This window comes from Mesoplodon mirus, assembly GCF_964341445.2.
Source record: "Mesoplodon mirus genome assembly, chromosome: 5".
NCBI classification, from domain to species: Eukaryota; Metazoa; Chordata; class Mammalia; order Artiodactyla; family Ziphiidae; genus Mesoplodon; species Mesoplodon mirus.
Window position 1 is genome coordinate 64,900,802 of NC_138980.1, and position 25,434 is coordinate 64,926,235.

Sequence of the window (25,434 nt, forward strand, 5' to 3'; positions counted from 1 at the left end):
GAGGTTATGGGGTCAAGACATGGGCCCTTTGTAGGATCAGAGAGACTTGGACATTCTAAAGGGAAGAAAGAAGCTAGTGGTGAGAGGAGGCTACAGAAATTAAGCTAGAGGGATGAACAACAGAACCGAGTCCAAGACGAGGGAGTGGGTGGGAGCAGGGAGACGCCATGGTCAGGCACAGATGCCCGGATTCACCACAAGAATGACTCTGAGGCTGGGGGATTGGAGGTGAAGATAAACCTGTCAGCAGACGAGGATGCTCAGAAATGGGAGAGCTAGTAACGGACCTTCACAAGGTGGGGGCTTAGTAACCTTTCAAAGGGATGCTCCCAGGTGTCCATCCTTTCCCATTAGGTACGAAGGCCAGGGTGGGGAGCCTGGGGACGCGGAGCACCACATGCCCTGAACTACAGGCAGCAGTGGTGGAGGGCAGAGCTGGCTTTCAAGCCCTGGGGCAGAGGGAAGGAAGCGCACACTGGATGACCTGGATGATGAGTCTCCATGGGAGGGGGATGCAGCAGCTCTGCGGGTGGAGGGGAAGGCTCACAGCACCACGCACCGCTTGAGAGCTGGCCACAACACAGTCGCTGGGTCCTCTCTGGTGCGCACCCTGGTTCGGATGAATGTCTTGCTCCCTCCCCTATGCTGAACTCTCCTCAAAAGCAACTGCCATAACCAAGGCAACAGTAAACCTAACTCTACTCACCCCTCCCCCATGAATACATCAATCTATCTGAAGAAAGCGAATGTGTGTTGGCCTGATGTTGCACTCAACTCTGAAGCCCAGTAACTTGCTGGTGCCACTTTTACCCAAGGCCTTTGGGCTTCCTTTAGAGGAGATGTTGGCCAAAGCAATTTTTGATGATTAGAAAGCACTTCATGGGACTTCCCTGGTGGCGCAGTGGTTAAAACTCCACGCTCCCAACGTAGGGAGCCTGAGTTCGATTCCTGGCCAGGGAACTAGATCCCACATGCACACCACAACTAAGGAGCCCGCCTGCAGCAACTAAAACGAGCCCACGTGCCACAGCTAAGGAGCCCGCAAGCCGCAACTAAGGAGCCAGTGCAACCAAATATAAATAAATTTTTTGAAAGGGAGGGAGGGAGGCAGGCAGGAAGGAAGAAGGCACCCCATGGCATTTTTCTGAGGCAACTTTCTATCCTGGGGAATCAGGCAGATTCTAAGGCAATGGTTCCCCTGGCAGCCCATGGTTAGGGTCAAGGCTTTCATTGTGACAAACGAATCCCCTCCTGGTTTGGGGCTGCAGCACTTACAGGGCTGCCCGAGGCCCTCAGCTCCAGACCAGCCTCTGTGGTCCACATTCCGCAATCACGGTGGAAGCTCTGAGCAGCAGGGAGAGTTTCCCACAACAACACACACGAGCCCCTGGACGTCCAGCTCCAGATGTGACTTGCAAATTCTCAGTGACTTTCACCTTAAACTATGTTGGTTGAGGACAGAGGTGAAAGGTGACCAAGTACCATCAATGAGGAACCCCCAAGCCCACCAGCAGACTACAGCATCCACTCTCCTTTTTCCCACATTTTAATGAAATGGCCTAAGCATAATTATTCGGATTGTTTCTCTTCTGTGTCTTGTTTATTTTATGGTGGAGTTGCTATGAGACAAAAACAAACAGAAAGCTCTTTTTAAAAAAAAAAAAAACAATACAGGAAGAGAAATAAGCCTGGAAAGGCCACTATCTTGATATTCAGTATCTCCAGGATAACTAAGATTTCACTGATATTGAAAACCTCCACGTCTTAAAGACTATCTCTGATCTTAAAAATAACAATAATCTGTTTACAGCCCTTGCACTGGAAAAATCAATATTCTTTAATTCCTTCTAAAAACCAGGGGCATTAAAATAGAATCAAGGCTCTAAGAGGGAGGCATGCTGGCATCATTTCACTTGCTTTGAATTACGTGGTTAAACCCAGCATGCATTTCCCTAGAGAGGAAGTGGAGTCTTCTTTCAAGAACACGCTAAACGCCCATCTGTCAGAAACAATTTGGGGGTACTGAGGTACAGAGATGAAGAAGAGAACAGACCATCCCTTGAGGTCCCTGCCTGGGCAGAACACTTCTGCCTCTGCAAGATGATGTACTCGTTGTCCTTGATCAACTGCCCCCACATGACACTCATGGTACCACCCAAGCCAAGGACACAGCCGTGCAGGTCCGTAAGAAGCTCGCCTTCTCCTGTTAGAGCCGGGTGCCCAGATAAGCAATCACAAGACAATAGCACGTTATGAGAGGTGAATGCTGATCGGAACATACCCCAAACACCACTGTTAATTATCTATTCGTGGGAAGAGGGCACCATTGAGAGCCGACCTCCCGTACTACCGTGGGCGCTTGGGATTTCACTTGTTTCTCAATGAATACAACAGCCCTCGGAGGTAGGTGTCCTTATCTTCATGCTCTGAGTGATGCCCCAGGTCACCAGGGTAGCTTGCTCCAATTCCAAAGTCCCTGTTCTTTTTATGCCAAGCAACATCTCAAGTACTATTCTTGAATATAGCCTTTCCTGACTCCCTTAACTGAATGTTATTTGTACTTCTGTTAAGGACACTACCTTCATCTAGAAGGACAGTCATTTGTCTACTTGTCAGTTTTATAGGACTATAAACTTCAAAGCAAGGAATGACATCTCTTTACGTATTTTTTGTGTGTGTATCATTTTTTAGATAAGAGGTGACTCTCGTTCTTTAGATAAGAGGTGATGCTTAGGCAGACACCTGAAAGAAATAAGAACAATCCTGGAGGATGGGGGATGGCATGGGGGACGTCCCAGCAGAGGGCACAGCCAATGCAAAGGTCCTACATCAAGGGGCAAGTCTGAGGGACGAAACCTCTACCCCACGCTTGTCATTCTGTCCCCTTTCCCTGTTTTATTTTTCTTCAAGACATTTTTTTGCTCTTTGTCATCACATTTATGAGTCTATCTGCTTACTGCCTACACCTCAAATAGAAATGAGCTCTATGAGGACGTGGACTTTGCTTTCACCACTGCTGCTCCTTAGAGCCTAGAGCCGGTCTGCCATATGCAGGGCACTCCATACAAATTTGTTTAAAAACATATGAATAGGGCCTCCCTGGTGGCGCAGTGGTTGAGAGTCCGCCTGCCGATGCAGGGGATACGGGTTCGTGCCCCGGTCTGGGAGGATCCCATATGCCGCGGAGCGGCTGGGCCCGTGAGCCATGGCCGCTGGGCCTGCGCATCCGGAGCCTGTGCTCCGCAACGGGAGAGGCCACAACAGTGAGAGGCCCGCATACCGCAAAAAGAAAAAAAAAAAAAAACATATGAATAAATGCATAGAGCATTATACACATTTTCAAAGTTTTGTTTATTTTTATTATGCACTTATGTACAACCACTGAACTAAGCACTTTATACACACTATGGCATTTAATCCTCATGAAAACCCTATTCAGGTGGGTACTCTTCACTGCATTTTACAGGGGGTGAAACTGAAGTTAGAAAAGCTTGCTCACGGTGACTCAGCCAGCAGCAGTGGAGCTGGGATATGAACCCAGGTCTGATCCAAAAGCCTGTGCCTTTTAACTAAAGCATTATTCTCGTACATGGGAGGCCCCTGACAAACAGTCACCGGATGGAGTCAGATATATTCAGGGCAGAGGAGGGGGCAAGGTCAAAGACGGTGTAACCTAGAATATGGAGAGCAGGTTAAAAGATGCCTCATTCTTGTACGGAAGCTAAAAAGACCCAACATCAAAGATAGGAGGTTAGCTGAATGTGCGCTTTTTCCCCCAGAAATTTACCTACCTAAGAAATGAGACGTCTAAGTGTCTGACTTCTAAAGGCTCCTAGGCTGCGTCACTCAAAAGGAAGACACTGATTTCAGTGCAGCAAGCGGCAGAGAAGGTCAGCCCTCAGGAACGGTCGTATGGTTAGGGGAGGCAGAGCCGTGATGCCGGAAGTGTTTGGTGACTCCAAGGAAAGGCTGAGCAGGATCAGAGGTTACTCAGGAGGCCCTGCCTATGGTGGGCTGGAGAATTTTGCTCGGCTGAAAGGTCAGTGACAAATATAAAGCTCAAAAGGTCTTCATCCAGAAGAGGTTAGATAAAAGAGCCCACCAAGTCTCACTAACTCCTTTGCTTTGATTTCATGCTTACTAAGACCAATCCAGTTCCTTGATACTGAGAATGCAATTCCCAGAAGCATATCGCAGGTTTTCTCCTCCCAGCTACAGTGCTAAGTTAGCACTCGGGCTTACGAGTCAGGCTCTGCTGCTGGTACGGGAGCTCCAAGCCTGCTCAGTCCCGGGTGAATTTAACACGGGTTCCCCTGGTGGTAGGTCAGAGTGAGCCCTGGGCTCAGATGCTGCAGGGCAGCAGTGGGTCCAGGTCTGCCTTCACCACCTCTACTGGATGGGATCATGACCACGCCTCTGTCCCACAGGTCCTGACCCTTGGGTGAGAGTATTTGTTGTGGCTATAACAACAAATTCACGGATCCAAGAATCTCAGTTATCACTAAATAACACATCAGTCATCACAGGGAAATGAAGGCTTTTCCCCACTTCTCTTATTAACATTGATCTAAAGGTATTTTTTCCTTCTACCATAAACGCAAGTTGGGTTTCCCAACATCAAACCACCTTTCCCTCCTCATCAATGGTAACTACAGGCAGAAATTAAAAGCACTGTAGCCCTCACGTCCATATTCTGATCACTTGAGATCACAGAGACACCTTGTGCTGTGCTGCGGTTTACTGACTTCCAAGTGCCTTCATGGGCCATCTCGTGGCATCCTCCCAACAATGCCCTCAAGGTAGGCAGGGAAATGGTTACTCCCCATTTTAAAGAAAAGGCAACAGACCCCAGGAGGCCACACAAGTTACTCAAGGCCCAGGGTCCCAGAGCTAGAGAAGGGGGAGCTGGCCTCAAACCCAGGCCTGTGACCTCATGCCCTTTTCCTGAACTGCAGGACCATGGGGGCCATGACCTACCCCGGCCCTGATGACACTTAACCCTGTGGATGCCGAAAGAGCCAGTTTGTGAGCTGAACACCAGTGTATTCACAAGCAATGTTTCAAACCCTTACCATGGTACTCTGTACTAGAGACTGAACTTCAACTCTCACAGTGGTGAAAGAGAAAGGTGAAAAAGGGACTTCCCTGGTGGCACAGTGGTTAAGAATCCACCTGCTAATTCAGGGGACACAGGTTCGATCCCTGGTCCAGGAAGATCCCACATGCCGCGGAGCAACTAAGCCCGTGAGCCACAACTACTGAGCCTGCGCTCTAGAGCCCAGAACTCACAACTACTGAAGCTCGTGTGCCTAGAGCCTGTACCCTCCCACGAGCCTGTACCCTCCAACAAAAGAAGCCACCGCAATAAGAAGCCCACGCACTGCAACGAAGAGTAGCCCCCGCTCGCTGCAACTAGAGAAAGCCCGCGCGCAACAACGAAGACCCAACGCAGCCAAAAATAAAGGTGAAAAGAACCTCACATGGCACAATACTGAGTGATTTAGAAATTAATACTAAACAATGTTTTTAAATAGCTAACATTTATAAAAACTAGCACTGGCCCAGGCACACTCTCAGAGGTGGCAGAACCAGCTGGGCTCATCTCAGGCTGAGCAACTTGGCTTTGTAGTAGTAGGTTCTTTCAGAATTGATCAGCCTCAAGTTGGGTCTGGCCCCTGAGCCTTCCACCCCCCGCCCCCGTCCACACTGCCTCTCAAAATGGCCAGAGCAGGCCCTGTAACCGCCCAGCTGGGTGAGTCAGTCATCCTTCCAGACCCTCGTCTCTTAACTACTCTAATTGCAAACACATGTCCTTACACCACGCTCCAACTCAGGCAAACAGGAGACAGAAAAACACTTAGGAGCCCTCAATGTCAAGGGGCATCAAGGTGCTGGGAGCATGACCTTTTCTGGCCCAGGTGCTGGAAAATAAGTGCCGCTACCGAGCTCCTCCCTTCCCCCAAACTGAAAGCAGTTCTGCTGGCCTAACCCAGGGCTGCAACCTTACATGCCATTTGGGCTCCATGGCACCCGGCTTCTTGAATCAACCTCTACCTTGCCAGCAACTTGGCCTACCAATGCACCAAAAATAGGCTGTCCTCCTCCTTCCTTTGAAGCATTTTAAGGTAAAACGCATTTGATCCACAGGGCAGACCACCCCTCAGACTCTCCCCCGAAGCCATTCCAACCTGGTATGGCTGCTTCGGCTATGACGTAAGATGGGCCCTCTAAGCGACAGGCCTCACACACTATCCCCAGGTGGCCGCTCCAGACTGCTTCCACGGCCCAGAAAATGGCCTCACTGTGTCTCTCAAGACAGAAATATCTGGGAGTCATCCTTGATCCCCACTTTTTCCTCAACCCTACACCCCCCACCCCCCAATTCTACCTCCAAAATACATCGCAAATCTGTCCCTCTCTCTCCATCCCCACTGCCTCTTCTCTAGGTCAAGCTACGGTCAACACTTACCTAAGGGTCCTGAACAGCCTCCTGACAGGTCTACCTGCTTCCCCTCTTGGACTCTGGCACACAGCTAGTTATGTCCAAATCCAGTCTCCTCTTCCTGAGGAGTTGGGAATATGACAATCCATTCCAAGATCACATTTCCTAGACGCCCCTGCAGCTAAGTTGGCCGCGTGACTCTTTACTCGCCAGTGAAATGTGAGTGGAAATGATGTGTACAAATTGTGCATCATTTGTTTAAAAGGAAACTGGTTTGTCAGGATTTCCTCTCTAATTCCCTTTCTGGGAGACAAGGAGCTGAGGCAGCTCTGACCACAAAGATGAACACAGCCACCTAGGGAAGGTAAATGAGAGAAAAGGAGGCTCAGGTCCATGACGATCTTGTGGAGAGCTCTTCACAGGAAGAGACCAGAGGACAGCAAGACTAGAAACAGAGAGATCAGTGTCAAGGCTATTGTAGACTAGAGGACAGAATAGATACAGCTTTGACTAAGGTATTGGCAGCACTGGAAATGGTGAGATGTACCCAGATTCTGGATGTAGATTGTAAACACACGCAACTGAATTTCCTGGTAAATTCTACTGGGGGGATGAGATTAGGAGAAGTCAAGGATGAGTCCCAGGTTTTTGGCCTGAGGAACTGGGAGGGTGGAGGGCCCATGAACTAGGATGGAGGAAGAGTGAAGATGGAGACTATATGGGGAGGATGCTCAGGAATTAAATTTTGGACCTGCTTAAGAGTAGAGGTTACCAATGCCTGAACCTGGAGTCAACACTACTTGGATGTGAATCCTGACTGATGCTTATAACCTCTTGACCACAATCAAGCTACTTAAATCCTGTGTGCCTCAGTGTTCTCATCCACAACATAAGGACTAATAATGGCCCCTATCTCACAAAGTCGATATAAAGAGGAAACGTACACATTCCAGACTTTCTTTTGTGCTGTTCCAGTCTTCCAAAAGGCTCCGAACTTCTGAGATCAGGAAGAAATCTTCCCTCATCTCTACGCCCGCTTGACCCATCTCAAATAACACTAAGTCCCCAAGATTCTGAAAGCAGAGATGTGGTTGTCTGCTGTGGTCTGGGGACAACTGTGAGGAAGCTTTCAAAGCAGCTGGTATAGGAATCTAACTAGAACATTTTCTTCACCTCAGATTCCTGGCAAAACAAGGCCTGCAGTTAGAAGGGAAAGGTTTTAATTACAAGGCCACCTGTCCAGCCATCTGAAGCCAACCCCAGCCTTTGGCTGGTTCCCTGTGGGCAACGGGGCATTTAGGGGAACCGTGCTCAGAGTCCCTGATGCTTTTCACATTTCATAGCCCTGTATGATCAGGGAGAAAACGAACAGCTCTCAGAAACAGGCCCCCGTTACTGCTCCCCTTCCCATTTGTTATTAAGGATGGAAACAGATACTGAGGGTTTAGGTCATGAAGAGCCTGAATTCCTTCCCCTCCTTTCCTGTGGTCAGATAAGGTGGCCCCCAAAAACCAAATGATCTTCTGCTCTCAAAGCTAACTATACCCCTCTAACTCCCCCTCCAAATGGAGATAAGTGGTTTCTAAATTTTTACTAATTGTCCATTGACATTTTTTAGACGGACAAATATATGAAAGGCAAGCTGGCTATATTCAAACCTGTGAATTCTAAATCAGAATTAATGGAAATTCCTAACTCTCAACACAGGGAGGAAGGGAGGGAGAAAAAGAAGGAAGGAAGGGAAGGGGGGCAAGAAGAAAAAAGGAAGTGAAAGTAATGAAACTCTTTTAGGGGTGTCATTATTTAAACCATATATCAACAAAGAAAAATTCAAATATTTCCAACTTGGGCCTTTTCTTTTTTAAAGGAATAGACAAAGGCCACATAATAATGTGAACCCAAGTACAAAAGGCACCAGGATTAATTAAATTGCAGATGGTACAGAGACCGGTTCATTATTCATTAAAACAGTTTCCATTTCTTCTGGGGCCCGCAGCTAGACTACATTTCCCAACCTCCCTTGCAGTCAGCGTGACCATGTGACTGAGTTCTGGCCAGTGGCACGGGCAGAAGTGACAGATGCCATTTCAGGCCTGGCCCATTAAAACCTCCCACGGGTAATTTGCCATGTTCTTTCCCCTTCTGTGTGACCTTGGAAGCTACAAGTTGAAGAGGGTGGAGCCACGAGATGGAAGGAACCTGGGAGCCTGAAGCACCGCTAGAGGAGATCCATCTGCTGACCAGAGGCATCTGGTGAGAAATAAACCTGTACATAATGAGCCACTGAAATGTTGGTGTGTATCTGTTCACGGCAGCTGGTGCTCCATGAACTAATACACAGCTCAGACCTTACCCATCTCCTCCAGACAGCCTCACTTTGGCATCTGCAAATGCTGAGTTTTCATAAGACCTTATCAAAGGTTGTAAGTAAAGTCAATCAGCAGACTAACTACAATCAACACCCATGTTGGCCTTTTCGGTCTCAACCTCATGATTTACCTAGCTGAAAAGTGATGTTCTCATCAGGAATATGCTATTCCAAAATAGCATGCACTAAGAACATGCTGTCATTTCCTTTAAGAGGAAGAAATTACATTTAGCAAGATAAGAGTTCCTAAATAAATAAAAGGCAGCAATTAAACAAGCCATTAGCTTGCCATAATAGCATAAAGAGCATTCTCTCTACTGATGGGCCATGAGTGCCACGAGGGCAAGGACCATGTCCATTTGTTCACCACTGTGCCTCAGTTTGTGCCTGGCACATAGCGGGCATTCAACAAATACCTGCCCACTGGATGAGAAGATGAAAGGAAAGAACTTGCCTCTGCTCACCTCCTTCCTCATGTTCACACACCCCTCGTTCTCTATATACTAAGTATATATGATGCTTCTCCCTGCCACAGGGCCATTGCATGTGCTCTTCCTTCTGCCTGAAATGCCCTGCCCCTCCTCCTCTCCCTCACCTTCACTGTCTCCATTGGCTGGTTACTCCTACCCCTTTTTCAGATCTTGGCACAAGCATCCCTGCCAGGTCTTTCTGTGTGCCTTACTTTACCTTCTGCTTAATTGTACATTTACGTGTGTGATCATCTCCACAGCACTTGTCTATTTCTGAACTCACCCTGTTTATTTAAGCATGTGTCAAATAATTATTTGTTTCCTCACAAACACACCGGGGGCCTTCAATGTCTCATCCACAAATATCTCCCAATGCCCCCCACAATAGTGTACGGCCCAGAAAAAGTCCTCATTCAATAGGTTGAATGAATAAATGACTGTCAGATATCATTATTCGCATTTATTTAGTAGATTTTATCCAGTCAGCCCAATCACCAGGTTTTTTTTTCTCTTTTCCTATTTTATCATCATATATAGAGAGATGGATATCTGTTAGCATCAGTGAGATGAAAAAGCATGAATATGACACTAATAATACAGAATCAAAAAAAGTAACCTAGGGCTTCCCTGGTGGCACAGTGGTTAAAAATCCGCTTGCCAAAGCAGGGGACACAGGTTCGAGCCCTGGTCCGGGAAGATCCCACATGCTGCGGAGCAACTAAGCCCGTGCGCCACAACTACTGAGCCTGCGCTCTAGAGCCCACAAGCCACAATTACTGAGCCTGCGTGCTACAACTACTGAAGCCCGTGCACCTAGAGCCCGGGTTCCACAACAAGAGAAGTCACTGCAATGAGAAACCCGCGCACCGCAGCGAAGAGTAGCCCCCGCTCGCCACAACTAGAGAAGGCCCGCGCGCAGCAACAAAGACCCAACACAGCCAAAAATAAATAAATTAAATAATATTTTTTAAAAAGTAACCTATCATTTATATTCTTGCCTAATAACCGTGTGTTTAGTGCCTTCTCTGTGCACGCACTATTTCAGTTACTGTAGGGACACATTAGGATGAATTAAACAGAGTTCCCTGTCCCCAAGCAGTTTACAAATCATGTAGCAGGATAATAGCTGATAATATTAATGGTGGATTTTCCCCAGGTTTCTTTGTATCCATGGCCCTTGCCCTAATCAGTCTGACAGGCTAGTCTGGGGATGAGAAAGCAGAGAGAAAAAATTCCTTTTGAGCTTCAAAGTTTACACCCTGTTGGGAATGGAGCAGATTCTGGTAATTAACACTTTGAGGGAAAATACATGATTATGTAAGGCTTCCGGACTCCAGCCTTTCCAACTGGGTGACCTCTAAGGAAGAAGGAAACAACAAAAATTCCAGATAGGTTTGGAAGCTCTGAGCACAGAGCTGACCCATGCCTGGGGAAGCACCCAGAGCTTAGCGAGGTGGGAGAGCTACGTGATACACTAAAATGTCAGGCAGCTGTGCAGACTTGCATGGCTCCAGCATGGCACAGGGCAGAAAAGGGCCCTGTGCATCCAAGAGAGACACCAGTGCAGTAAAGGGAGTACAGCTGCAGGACCTAAAGAGGCCTTGCAAAGAAAAGCATGAGATAAGGCAGCAGCGACCTACACGTCCAGTGATTGAAGGCTTAACAGAATGATGTACATTCCAGTAGATGCCAGCTGGACAGATGGCATCTGAGGACGCGATATACCACCTCGCAGGTGCCTTGGCCCCAATCCTCTAGCGCTGAGAATGCGGCCTGGGGCCAAAGAGAGTGTAATGGAGAATGGGATGGTATATTTGCAAGCAGATGGGGAGCTCAGAATAGAAACTGAGTTAAAGGGAGTTAAATTGACATGGTGGCACTAAGAGTCATACTTGCTGTACAGTCTTGAAGAGTTAAAGATTAGGGCTTCCCTGGTGGCCCAGTGGTTGAGAGTCCGCCTGCCGATGCAGGGGACACGGGTTCGCGCCCTGGTCCGGGAAGATCCCACATGCCGCGGAGCCACTAGGCCCGTGAGCCATGGCCGCTGAGCCTGCGCGTCCGGAGCCTGTGCTCCGCAATGGGAGAGGCCACAACAGTGAGAGGCCCGCATACCGCAAAAAAAAAAAAAAAAAAAAAAGTTAAGATTAGCGCTAATACAACCACGCTAAAAGGCAGAGGTCACCATGGGCGGTGGAAATTAAGGAGAGCTATGGAGCTGGGGAGCCTTGGAAGGCTTCAGGAAGGAGGTGAAACGTGAGCAGAGGTCTTAGACTGGAAGAGTTTTGAGAGGTGCAGACGTGAAATCATGAGGCTGGGGAGAAACGCATTTCAGAAATGGGAAAGCATAAGCAAAGACGCAGAGGCAGGGAAAGCTTTGTATAAAACAATGCCTTGTACGACTTGTCTACAGCTCAGGGTATATGTAGGTGGAAGCCTGATATCAGTAAAATAATGGAGAGCCTTAAAGGACAGACTGAGGAGTCTGGTCGCTCCATGGTAGGTAATAGGGAATCACACAAGGTAACTGAAGAGTGGATGATATGACCACACTTGTGCCTCGAGAACACGGAGCTAGCAAGGATCCCCTGGAGGAAAAAGAATACAGGGAGAGGGCAACAGCCAGCCCTCAGATGAGGGGCCTGCAGTGCAGGGGGAGCTACAGGAATCGAGGAGATCCTTTTTTTTTTTTTTTTTTTTTTGGCCATGCCGCACGGCACGCGGGATCCTAGTTCCCTGACCAGGGACTGAACCTGTGCCCCCCACAGTGGAAGTGCGGCGTCTTAACCACCGGACCGCCAGGCAAGTCCAAGGAGAACGTCTTGATGGAGATCGAGTTGGGTCTGCTTGGCAGGAAATGAAGTGCGGGTGGGGGAGGAAGGAGTTAAAGATGGCTTCAAGGTGCATCTGGGGGAATAGGAGCTCTTAGGAGAGGCCAGAGGTGGGGTTTAGGCTGAGAGTAGAACACCTAGGTTGGATCTCAGAAAGAGGGAGAAATACCAATATTGGGCATTAGTTCTCAGAGTTGGAAGGAACTTTGAAGATCCCCTAGACCACTGCTTCTCAAACCTTAAAAGTATATATGTGAATTTCACCTCAATAAGAAAATGAATAAGTGTTCCCCCCACTCCCAAAGTATACCAATCATTGAGGATCTTCTTAACTTGCAGATTCTGTGTCAGCAGGTCTGGGGTGAGGCCTGAGATTCTGCATTTCTAACAAGCTCTCAGGGGATACTGATGTTGCTGGTCCAGGGACCACACTTCGACTAGCAAAGGATTAGACCAATATTACCCCAAGTATAATACGTATGTGTCTGGCAGTGCATACAGAAATTTCAGGTGAGTCATAAACATTCTATTTTAAGATCCACACAGATTTTCACTTATCATTGTGATGTGAAGTTTCCTTTAAATGCATTTAAGGATTAAAAAGTTGACTTGAAGAAAACAATAATAAATAACAAGAGAGGAGGCATGCATAGGTGGCAAAAAGTGGGCAGGGGGCCTCCAATTACTGAAGTCTGAGGAATGCTTGTAGGAAGCCTCTGAGGATACTTATAGGAAGAAAGAGAAATCCCAGTTTAGAATAAATAGTGGTGATGCCGGAGGGAGAAGTGTTGCTTGACAGAGCAAGGTGACTAACAGCAAAAGTGACTAATATTTGCGAGCATTTCCGGAGCCCGTGAGCCCAGCACTGACCTGGAGCGAATCACCTACTCCTCACAACAGCCCTGTGAGGTCGCTGTCAGTGTTGTCCCTAGTGTCCGGATGAGGACACCGTGGCTCAGAGAGGTTGCCCAAGGTCAAGTAGCTAGTAAGTTCTGGAGCCAGGACTTGAATCCAGGGCTGGGGGACTCCTTTCTCTCCATCACACTGAACCCCAATCCAGCAGGCTCGATGCTTCTACAACATTCTCCTCCTTCCAATGCTGCTGCTGCTGATTTTCTTTTTCTTTTTTTATTAATTTTTTGGCCATGCCGCATGGCATGCAGGATCTTAGTTCTCCGACCAGGGAACAAACCCACGCCCCTGCAGTGGAAGTGCTGGAAGTGTGGGGTCTCAACCACTGGACCACCAGGGAAGTCCCGCTGCTCATTTTCTATTAATGCAACTCAATGTAACTTTGTTGCATTAATGCCAGCAAGAATGATGGGATTTCCAATTCACTGAATTCTTTTTATAAATCAGGGATTATCATTCCCATTTTTAAGATGACAAACTGAGGCTCACCGGGGTCACACCATCAGGACTCAGAACTTAGGTCTGCCTGACTCCAGATTCAAGGCTTTTCCAACAAACCTACCCCGACCCCACTTTTCTTGGTGTGTAACTGTTAATAAGAAGACTTCCTTCCCCAGACTGGAGTGGCTTCTTACCATTTGCCAAACACATGTCCCCCACCTCACTCTCTGCCTTGCTGGACACATGGCACCGTTTAAACCAATTCAGACTTTAACCTATAATCTTGATGTCAGTTGGTGGCTAATAGCTGCCTTATAACTTTAATCGGTGCACCAGATCTCCGGCAGGTGCAGACAAGCCACAAAGAAACCCACTTTGAATCTCTGCATGCTGGAACCATCCCTAGATTATAAACCAAACCATATGCAGTGTCAGGCAAGGCCTTTAGTTTTACCAGGAATGCTACAAAGATTTTTTTAAACCAACCTTTGTTTTAGATGTTACAGAAAGGAAAGATACTATAACTAGCTCTCATGGGGCAGCTAGTAAAATTATTCTTCTAAACCAACATCTATTCATACAGCATCACGACCCAAACCCAGAATACTGTTATTTTGCAAAGAGAAAGCATTCTAGAAGCAAGGATTTAAGTGTGAGACAAATAACTTCTACTCTAGATTCTAGCCTTAATCCCCTCTAAGTTATGTTAAATACAGCATTTTAAACAATCACTAGTTTTCTCTTCAAAAAGGACTTCCACCTAGAAGCCAGACTTCCTGACTTTCCTTTCTTGTCATTTCCAACAACTGCCCCTCCCCCTTTCCCCCTTTCCCCCCTTCCTTCCTTCCTTCCTTCCTTTTCCCCATTTCCTGGTTCTGTGCTGCTTTCCACAAACGCTTTCATCTCCTGAATTCTGTTCAGGGCACCATGACACAAGCACAAATTCTTCCCCTCTCCTTCAATCTATACCCCATTCACCCAGATGGACCCATCTTGGTTGGCAACAGTCTGTCTAGCGCACGCGGGCAAGTACAGGGTATGTGCACAGTGAGAGCAACACGGCATCATGATGGGATTGGTCGGGACACAGAAAACCCCAAGTCCTGCCACAAACCAGCCCCTGTCCCCACAAGGCCCCTGGGGGAAAAGGGCACACAGAGAACAAAGCAAGGCCAAACGACACTTTATTATTGGTGGGCGTTGGCCTTGGGCTCTGAGCAAAACTCCAGCGAGACCGGCTGGGCTGTGGACTCCCTGCTAGAATGAGCTGACCAAGAGGGAAGATCCAGAACGTTCACTCCCAGGCCCAGTTCTGAGCCTCCCACAAGAGCCAGCCACCACTGTGACACACGAGGGCGAACAGCAAGCAGGGGAAATGGGCTGATGGACTCCATGCCCAGAGCGGAGTAAACCCAGGCCACCTTCCCAGACCTTCTCCAGCCAAGGGAGAGAAAATGAGTGCACTGGAGAGAAGGACCAGGGTTGGATGAACGGACAGACAGACAGACAAGAGAACAAGAAGAGGATGGAAGAAGACAAGCCAGGCCTTCTCCCAGTGGCCACAAGCCTCAAGCCACATGACTGAGCACAAGCACCTCTTCAAAGACCACTTCCACCTAGAAGGGCAAACAGGGCAGGAGCAGGGCCCATCTTGTAGCCCCTAAGGAGCAGAGAGAGAAGACAGGAGAGAAAGTCCCTTGCAGGGAGCACTGCCTGGACCCTCAGGGTTCCGGCCACATGAAGGGACAGACAGGCCCATCCAAGGTTAGGTGGGCCTTCTAGGGGCCTGGACGCTCCATACTCTGCCCCCATCCCTTCCACACACGTTCTCAAGCCCTCCTCTGGGTGTGGCCCTGGCAGGTATCAACACCTCACTTCCATACTTGAGAGCTGGGTAGGAAAGCACAGGAGCTGAGACAGACCTCATTCTACCTTCCTTTTTCCAGGACATGTTCTTCAAGCAAAACCAAGGCCCTTGGTGATGCTTGGGAGGAGGGAGCAAGCCTGGTGGTTGAGAGCTCAGACTCTGGAGTTAGACCACTGGGGTTCAAACCCCGGCTCGGCCACTGACTAGCTGGTAACCTCAAGCAAGCCAGCCAAGCCACAGGAGTCTTCAGTTCCTCATCTATGCATCAGGGCAGCGATTGGAGCCACGTCACAGACAGTGTGAACATCATGATTCACAGAAGATGCTGAGCATGGTGCCGGGTCTGCAGTGAACACAGAGAACATGCTGGCTGCCCTGATGATGATGATGGTGATGAGAGCATCACTCCTACGACAATAATATTTATCATCATCATTCTCATCACTGCAGTTTCCCTCTAGCCTGCACGCTTCCACAGGGCAATGAGATCCCTGCCTCCCTGCTTCCTGCCCCCATTGCTTCTCCTCTGTTGATGACCCTTGTCCACCAAGGTGAATTCCAAGTCCTTCTTCCCATGGAGACAGATGCACTCACATGGTGCTCTGGAGGCAACGCTAAAGGACACGGGCACTCTTCATCTCAAAGATCACAAATTGCCAACGGGCTGATTTCCCTGATGGTTGTTGTCATGAATGGACATCAGCCGAAGTTCCTGCCCAGCTACTCAAACCAAATGCCCAGCTCACCTCCTTCCATCCCCATCCCCACCGAATTTTATGAATTTCTTTGAAGGGAGAAACATGGATTTGCTAAGTCTTCTTCTAGTTCACTTACAGTCCCACCTCCTGTGAATACTCTGGTAGCTGTTACATGATTTGAAGAAACACTATGAGCAGAATCGTTAAAAATAGTAACAGAACAGAAATGTCTACCTTAAACAAATCATTCCAACAGATGGAACTGAAAGCATTTATTATCCCTCTCTGGTCTGGGCCTTTTCAAATACCGCATTTCCAGCCGGCCAGACTGGGAGCTATTTGATAGTACCTCTCTGACCAATTACATACTAATTAAAATCCCTCGGTGTGGGCTGGGGGAAGCAGCTTTGCATATGGACTTCAATTACTGGGCCCTAGTTTTGCCAAGAAAACACAAAGGGTTTTTCTGGCTGGATGCTGAGGCTTAGAATGAACATATGGCCTTGCGTGGGAGGGGAGGGTGAAGAGTGTAATCCTAAACAGGAAGTGGAGGATTCCCCCTCCACACACACCACCCCGTGATCTCCTGAAAGGAGCTATGTACCAGGGTTACACAGAATCCCTGGTCAGCCCGTGGAACAAATGGCATGCTGCATGGGCAGTGGGCTGCCACCCGGGACACATCATTCCATCCCGGAGCCATTTCTGGATTGGAAGTCTTTCTTGCCCCTCTGACCTCTTCTTGGTTTGGGGATCAGAACCTCAGGTCTCTCCCTAGGTTTCACCGAGCGGGGGTGGCAGAGTATTAATTTTTGCCTCACCAGAATCCATTTCCTCGTCTCCTGGTTACGCTGTCCCAAGCTTCCCAGTCCACAAGGCGCTGGCCGGGAGGAGCACTGGCCCCGTTCTGACCAATCAGCACAATTGCATCCCTCCGGCCACAGCATCTTGATTCCAGGACGGGCATCTGACCCAAACCAGTACAATCAGCATGACTTACAGGATGTGTGTGGGAGCTCCTGCTTGGGTAGATATGTTCCCTATCCAAGTTGGAGGTGTATAGGTGATGAGTCTGAAGCTGTGGCAGTCATCTTGCTGCCACAAGGAAGAGCAGATCTGGAAATGGAAACAACCCAGGGGAAGCAGAACCAAGAGAGAGAACGAGGGAACTCAGAATACTGTGAGAGCACTTAAGGTCCTGGATCCAGCCATTCCTGAATAAATCCACTCATGACTTTACAGTACTGGGAGCCCGTAAATTACTTTCATGCTTAAGCTGGCTTCGGCTAGGCTTTCCATCAATTTGCAAAAAAATACATGAACCTATCTGGCGGAAATAAGATTGGGAGGCAGGACGTTAAAACAATCACAACCACCACCATCCAACCCTATAGGGATCCAGCGTGAAAAGAATATACTTGCTACAGCCTCTGTGGAGCTCTAGGGATCTTGGCCCAGAATCAAAGAATTCTAGAGCTAGAAGAGACCTTGTGGACTAAAGCATCCTTTTTAACGATATTTTCTGTCTTTCTTTTTCTAAACAGGTATGTAGTAGCTGATGGTCCAGAGAGGAAAGACGTGACCAAGGAAGCAAGGCACAAACTCTTCTCACTGCTGTCTCAGTGCTGTGTGCCGTGTATGTATCTGTTGCTCAGTAAAACTTTGTTGCATGAGCATTATAGATCCAATCCCCAATAATCACTCTCTCTAAAACATGCAGCTCATGAGTCTTCTTTCTGTATGGCCAATATCTCTTGCAATAAATTCCTTAATGGACTACGTTTACTTCCTACAATAATCTCTCTCTCTCTCTTCGCCCTTTTCTTTACATGACGCTAGCGTGGCATTTCTTCTTATTCCCCATTTTGCCCTTTCAGTTGCTCAAAACCTTTTCTTTACTTCTTAATTCAAAGTAATGACATTGACTACAGGCACTTAATAATCCACACTTTATTCATTTGTCTGTCCTTTAACTTCTACCTCAAATCCTGAGTTTTCTACCCATCCTCACCCATCCTTTACCTCTACTCACAAGCACCGTGATTGTATTAAAAACAGCTGCAAGCACTACTCACAATTGCCAAGACATGGAAACAACCTAAATGTCCATCCACAGATGAATGAATAAAGATGTGGTTCATATATACAATGGAATATTACCCAGCCATAAAAAAGAATGAAATAATGCCATTTGCAGCAACATGGATGGACCTAGAATTATCATACTAAGTGAAGTCAGAAAGAGAAAGACAAATACCATATGATATCACTTATATGTGGAATCTAAAATATGACACAAACGAACCTATCTACAAAAAAGACTTACAGACAGAGAACAGACTTGTGGTTGTCAAGAAGGAGGGGCGGCGGGGTGGGATGGATTGGGAGTTTGGGATTAGCAGGTGCAAACTATTATATAGAGACTAGATAAACAACAAGGTCCTACTGTATAGCACAGGGAATTACATTCAATATCCTGTAACAGACTGTAATGGAAAAGAATATGAAAAAGAGAGTATATACACATACATGGAATCACTTTGCTGTACCACAGAAATTAACCCAACATTGTAAATCAACTATACTTCAGTTAGATAGATAAATGAATAGATAAATAAACAACAGCTGTAACTTTTTACCCCCTGCCCCCAGACATCACACACATACAAACTAAAGTCAACTTGTCACCACTGAGTTATCAACATCTTTATGACTGTCAAGAGATCTGATCTTCTTCCTAGGATCTGATCTCATAGCCATCTGAAATACTTTTATTCAGGATGATAAAGTACTTCTGTTCATGATGACAGCACAAAATAAATCTAAGCATCTATTCGTTGTTGGCTCCTTACACGACACGATCGGTTATTTAAACTTCCTGTGACTAAACTCCCCCTACTTCTATGACAGATTAATGCATTTGCCAGTGTGTAATGTTAACCAAGTTCTGGTAACACACAGACAGAAAGCTTCACGTAAGCTTTAAATGAGGTTATTACTCTCTGGAATCCCATAGGCCACTGGCAGCCCTTGAGAATTACAATTATTACTTTTAAATTCCTTTCAGAGCATCTTAGGAACTTATAGGTCTTCAGAGGAAAAACTATGTGGGATTTTGAATGAGATTCACAAACTCATTTGCTCTTTAATCCAAGTGGAACCGTTTACTAGAACTTTGGGCTGAGGAGGGAGGGAGAAACTGAATTCAGGATAAAAAACATACAGGTGATACCTTGAATTTCTGCTGCCTCTCTTCTGCCAAAACTCGCCACCGCTCACACGTGTCATTTGACCACTGGTGTCCTCTTTTAATGGAAGTTTTTCTGGGGCAAGAAATACAAACAAAGAAGAATTTAAAGACATTTACTATGGATACAAATTCTTCCTTTCTCATTGCCATTGTTAATGTAATTCCATGTAGATCATTTCCCTAGAAATCTTTCTTCTTACTCTCCAGCTTCAAAACTCTAATTCATTATGGGAACTGGCCATCCACCTTTCCCAGCCTGACTTCCCTCCTCTACTGGGAGACAAAGCTGGGCCCCTTCTCACTGCTTCCTTCTTCCTTTCTCTCTAGGCCAGCACCCTGCCCACCCTGGTTGCCCCTCTACTGCCAGGGGTATGGGACCTGGCTTCCTGAGAAGTCACCAAGGGGACAGTTGACACAATTCTGAAAGGCAGGGGAGTGAGCTCCGGTGCAGTGACTTTCACCCATGGGAAACAGGGGTCAGGCGGGACGGGGAGAGAACCAGACTCCCCTATATCCATCACCCCGCAACTACGCTGAGGTGCGATTCCTCCTGCAAACTGCCTGCAGCAGCCCCCATGCCAAGTCAGCCGCCTGATCCTTCACGGCTTATCCTGAAATGGTGGCCAGCACAAAAATTCCACGTGTCCTACTGCATCTTCTCCGCTTCCCCTCCCACTCCTGGGATTTCACCTCCCTGACAAAACTTAAGTGCCTTAGCCCTTGCCTCAGACTCTGCTCTCAGCAGGGCCAGGCTGAGATGTTGATCTTCTCTAATCCAGCATTTCTCAAGGCATGACTTGCAGACCACCTATATCAGAAGCCTCTGGGGTACCCGCTAAAAAAGGCAGATTCTGGGCCCAGTGCAGAAATTCAGACTCAGTAGGTCTGGAGGGGTGCTAGGAATCTGTAGCATTAAGCCCTACAGGTGACTCAAACACCCTAAAATATGAGGACCACTGGGCTTCTTGCCCTTTCTCCCACATTCTCGCTGAGTCCGGCTGATATCTGCCAACACTGTGTCCCTGGCTCCTGCATCTGTCCTCTCTTTTTCAATCCCACTGGCCCCTGTTTGGGGTTCATCTCCTTTCTCCTGGAATTTCATCAGAGCCTCCTGAACGTACTTTCTTCTGAACTTGGACTAAAATCAGAGATCAGGCTGAATGCTTCACAGAGCACCTGGCACACTGCAGTACAGAAGTGGGCACTCCAATCCTGTCCTGGATACACAGAGAGTCCCTGAGGGCATGGGCCTTCAGTCAGGCAGCGTCAGGCCTCTGCTGGACTAGTGCTCCTGCCCGTGTTCAGGATTTAATTCTTCCGTCATTGCTACACTCACTCTGCCAATCATGACAAGGTGGGCCGTGAGGACCATGTGACAGGGCCGGTCCATCTATCCCCATGTAACCCCCTATCTAACGGGGCACGCTGTACAGAGTGGGTGCTCTCCCCAAGCTGCTAACAGCCAGAGTAACCGAATGATAAAATTCCCTCCTTTTTCTCCTTTCTCTTCCTTTCGATCCTCCCATTCCTGTGTTACTCAATTCCCTCTTCTAACTGACACTCTACCACAGCTTGAGCCCTTTCCTCTGCTCTTTGGCCCGACTCTGGCTAAAATCCGTTTGATTGCACCTGTGTTCTGTTTATTTCCTTCTCCACGTGCCTATTCTTTGTGAGTTAAGAAAGTGAAGTAAAAATGTCCTTCCTTATCACAAGGACACAAAATGTATTGCTTAACTGTGAAATTACAGCTAACATTTGTTAAGCATTTACCATGCATTTACCAGGCGTTTCCTAGTTTAGTCCTCTCAACAGCCCTAATAGGTAGGTACTATTTTTATCCACCTTTACCAGTGAGGAAACCGAGGCTTGCAGAGATTATAACTTGCCCACAGAAAGTGCTGGAGTTTGTCTGATCTTAACCATCCCGGTACCTTCTTTCTACACTACCTGATGATACACGGTGACTGTACCCACTGCAGGTACCTGGAGTGGATGTCCCACACTGAACAACTGTCCCCAAGTCCAAGTTCACAGCTGCTGTAAGTCGACCCACCCAGACAGCAGGTTACCAGCTTCAAAGTCCTCCTGTTACTCCATCAACCCTTTGGTTTTTCCTGATCTAACTTTCAGTCCCATTTGCCACACGTTTGGGCCACATCAAGCAGACATTTCATTTCTGGATAACACAGTCTTCGTGTTTGGCTTGCCTTGTAAGCATTCTTGCCACATCGAGCCAGCAGCTCCTTTCCCCCCAACATTCTTCCACAAATGTCATCCACTCCATCCCCCTAAAACCCTGCATCACCCTCTTTCACCCTAGCATACAAACCACTACATGAATGTGTCTCAGAGCCACCCCCAGTGACTCACAGTCCCCACGACAGAATCTCCGTGGACACCCAACAGTTTCTCCTTTGAAACCGCCTTCCGAAAACTAATTAGCCCTCAATCTCCCAGTGAACTCTTCTCCCTTCTCAGAAACTCTGTGGACTCTATTTCCTTCTCTTGCCTCTCTGTCCTTCTGAGCCTTTAAAACCGACCAAGATCTAAGCCAAGGACAAAGTTAATTATTCTGCTTTTCGCAGGCCACTTGTTTCATCAGGGCGTAGAGCTAGCCCCCATTTTCAAAAGGCCTGAGGTATCTCATGATATCCTGTTCCCCCTTCTTGGATCCTTAGGAGATAGTAGCTATCTACCATCCTAAGCTTAATTGAACTTTTAATTCAACCTTGGCTTTCCAGCCATCTCACTCTCCCCAGGCGTGCCCATCTGGAACCATTCACAAAGTGGTGGCTGAAATTTCCACTAATTCACAAGGAATGCTAGGGATGGGGGCCACTGGGAGGGCCTCAGCTTCCCCCAGGTCCCAGGGCAAGTAGTTCTACTCTAAGAAATGCATGCATCAACAAACATCCTAGAGCATGCCCGCTGGTAGCAGAGTCTGAAGCAGGGCACTGGAACAGCCCAGCTCTGTATGTGCTGGCCCTGAGGCATATGCAGACATCATAGACAGTGCTATGGACTGACTTGTGGCCCCCCAAAATCCTTATGTTGAAACCTTAAACCCCAATGCGACGGTATCTGGAGAAAGGGTCTTTAGGAGGTAATGAAGGTTAAATGAAACCATAGCGTAGGGCCCTAATCCAATAGGACTGTGGCCTTCTAAGAAGAGGGAGAGATCTCTCAATCTCTCTATCTCCCCCAACAATGTGAGGACACAACCAGATGGCAGCCGTCTACAAGCCAAGAAGAGTTCTCACTGGAAACCAACCACGCTGGCACCTTGATCTTGGACTTCTTAGCACTCAGAGATGTGAGAAATAAACTTCTATTGTTTAAGCCACCCAGTCTGTGATATTTTGTTATGGCAGCCTGAGCTAATTAACACTGACAGCAAGCTCTTTTGTCCACATCCAGACAACATGGTTCACAAGGAAAACCAGGAATCCAGAACTCTTACTCTCCTCATCTGTATGGCCACTGTGCCCAGAGAGGGTACAGAAATCAGGGAGGGCAGCAAGGAAATTGGGAGAAACACATGTGGAAACTCACCCATTCATTCACCAGTAAGCATTTATGGAATGACTATTGTGTGCAATTATAAACATTTTCAAATACAATATATTCATATTTGTTTATAAACACATGAAAGAAAGATCTGGAAAGATAGGCATTAAATGGATAAGGGTCACCTTTGGGGTGGCAGGGGAGAAAAGGGGCAAGGAAGATGAAGAAGAACTCTTAACGATGTAAAATTGCTTTAATGTGTTCACCTATGAAAAGAGAAACACACAAACTTGCAAATAACTGCTGAATGAGGAAGAAAGGCAGTATGCAAGGCTTAGTGGGTCCAGCTTTGCTGTTTGACAGGCATTCCTACTCCCCAGGCCTTTTCTCTGGGACCTGGGGATGTAATGGCTTTGAAGGCATCGAGGGCTTGTCTGTCCTATGAACATCTGTATCCCCAGAACCTAGCAAGGTGCCTGGCACACAGTAAATGCCTCCACACTGGTTGCTTGAGTGCATGAATGGCCAGAGCCCTATAGGGAAGTTCTGGGGAGGGTCTAACCCTGGCCGGGAGATTCAGTTGAAGCTTCAGGAAACATGTGGGACAGTGTCTGTGGAATAAGGCCTGAGTGTGGGGTAAATGGAGAATCTGTAAAACAGAGGTTGAGATGATTCAAGGGACTCTGGGTGGCACATGCCCCAGGAGAAAAGCCAGAGTGACCAGAGTTCTGCAAGTAGAGTCTAACAGCCCAACCCTTACAAGGGACACTAATGTCCCAACAAGAGAGCATTCCCCCTCTGCCACCAGACCACCAAAGCCCACAAGTTCCCCTATGGTCCTGTACAGACCCTGCCCTCCCAAAACAAGTCGGAGCCCAGAATGGAAATGACTTGTCGCAAAGCCATGTTGAGATCCAGCACAGCATAAAAGGGCAGAGCACAGGCGCTGGCTCTGGACTGCCTGGGATCGAGTCCCGGCTCCGTCACTTAACGGAGTCAGCTAACTTCTGTGCCTAAGTGTCCCCACACATAAAACAAGGATGTTGTCCAAGTACCTTCCTCTATGGAAAACACTTAGAATGGTGCCTGGTCCTAGGAGAGAGGTGGAGGTTGAATAAAACTCGGACTGATTTGAAGACAGCCAAGTGAAGTCACGTGACTGCACTCACTCAGAAGCCATCATCCCAACTCTGAGAAATAAGCTGCATCAGAACGTATATTTGATGCATCACGGTGAGGATCTTTAGAGGTGTTAACTTGGCTAGACTCAGTGACACGGACAGAAGAGGGCAGAGGCCAGCTTGTGGTGTGCACACGCCTTCTCCCAGTGATTGAGACACTGATGTGGGTACTTCAGTGAAGAGATTTTACAGATGTGATCAAAGGCTCTATTCCATTGACAACAAGGAGGGATGATTATCCTCAATGGGTCCAACCTAACCAGGTGAGCCTTTAAAAGAGACTGAGCTTTTCGTAGAGAAAGAGACTTCAACAGCAACTGGATCTGCAACTGCTTTGCTGAATTTTCCCTTTCTGACTGCTATGGACAACAGCTTCTGCCATGCCCATGGGGTTCTAGTTGGCTTGTCATCTTCCCTTCCTGATGGCTTGCCCTATGGATTTGGGGCTCACTTAACCAACCTGCACAATTACAGAAGCCTTGTAATACATCTATTAGAATCAATAACTCCTACTGGTTTATGCTTCTCTGGTTGAATCCTGACTGATACCATCATTTCCCAGAGAGTAAACTTGGGGATGCAATGAGCCACTTCCCATTTTCCATATCGAGCACTGTTGAGGATCAAGGGGCTGAATGTGAGCACCAGAATGCAGTTGGTTCTGTTTATTCACAGGAGTTCTGTGCCATACAGTCACCGTGAACACTGAATTAATGAAAGTGAACCACGGTTCCTAAGGGAAATAGATGGTTAGGTTCCTGTGAGCCTCTCGTCACATTTCATCAACTGATCAATACGTTCTTTGTTTTTATGTGTGCTTCCATTTAAGACCTTGTTTAATATGTATGATTGATTAACATTAAACTCAGCGTCAGCAGCACTGTAACGCACGCCTGAGGGAAGCTTATCTGACACACCTATCTTCTCCGTAAGGCACATCACAGCCTTCTTGCGTTTAGCAACACTAGCCGGTACTTCCACTCTCTGCTGGGGGTCTATTTTACACAGTGTAATCACCAAAAATGTGACACAGAACAGAATGTAAAAAGGACACATTTACTGTACATGAGCTGAAAAGAAGGCAAAGCGTCACCTTGTTCCACCTCCGCTGGGAACGTGCACGTCAGGGGACTCAAATTTTTCTCCACACTGACCACGTCCCAAATGACCACAAAAGCATCGCCAGCACTGATTGGGGGTCACAGATTTTAGTGAGTCGGTGAAACTCCAACTACAGAATCTGTGAATAATTAAGAAACAACTGTTTTACTCCTTCTCCTTTCAAACCCTTAAAGAAAGGGGTTTTTTTCTTCCACTCCAGGCATGAATTTCTCGGGTTTGAATCTACCCTCATCCCCCTTGCTCTCTCTTGGCGTTCTGTCCTCATCTGCTACCCTCGCAAGCCATGCTGGATGTTCTCTGCTTCCTGAGAATGGCAGAAAGAAGACCAGATCCGAGGCTGTGCCATGA

At 47.5% G+C, this 25,434-nt stretch overlaps 1 long non-coding RNA gene across 1 annotated transcript in view; it reads right to left on the reverse strand.

Annotated features, from left to right (window-relative positions):
- LOC309803982 overlaps nt 1-25,434 on the reverse strand; it is a 218,662-nt gene that overhangs the window by 129,317 nt on the left and 63,911 nt on the right. Inside the window, exon 3 of the long non-coding RNA XR_014294031.1 lies at nt 19,259-19,349. This is a non-coding gene — a long non-coding RNA (uncharacterized lncRNA). The remainder of the gene's footprint in view (nt 1-19,258; nt 19,350-25,434) is intronic.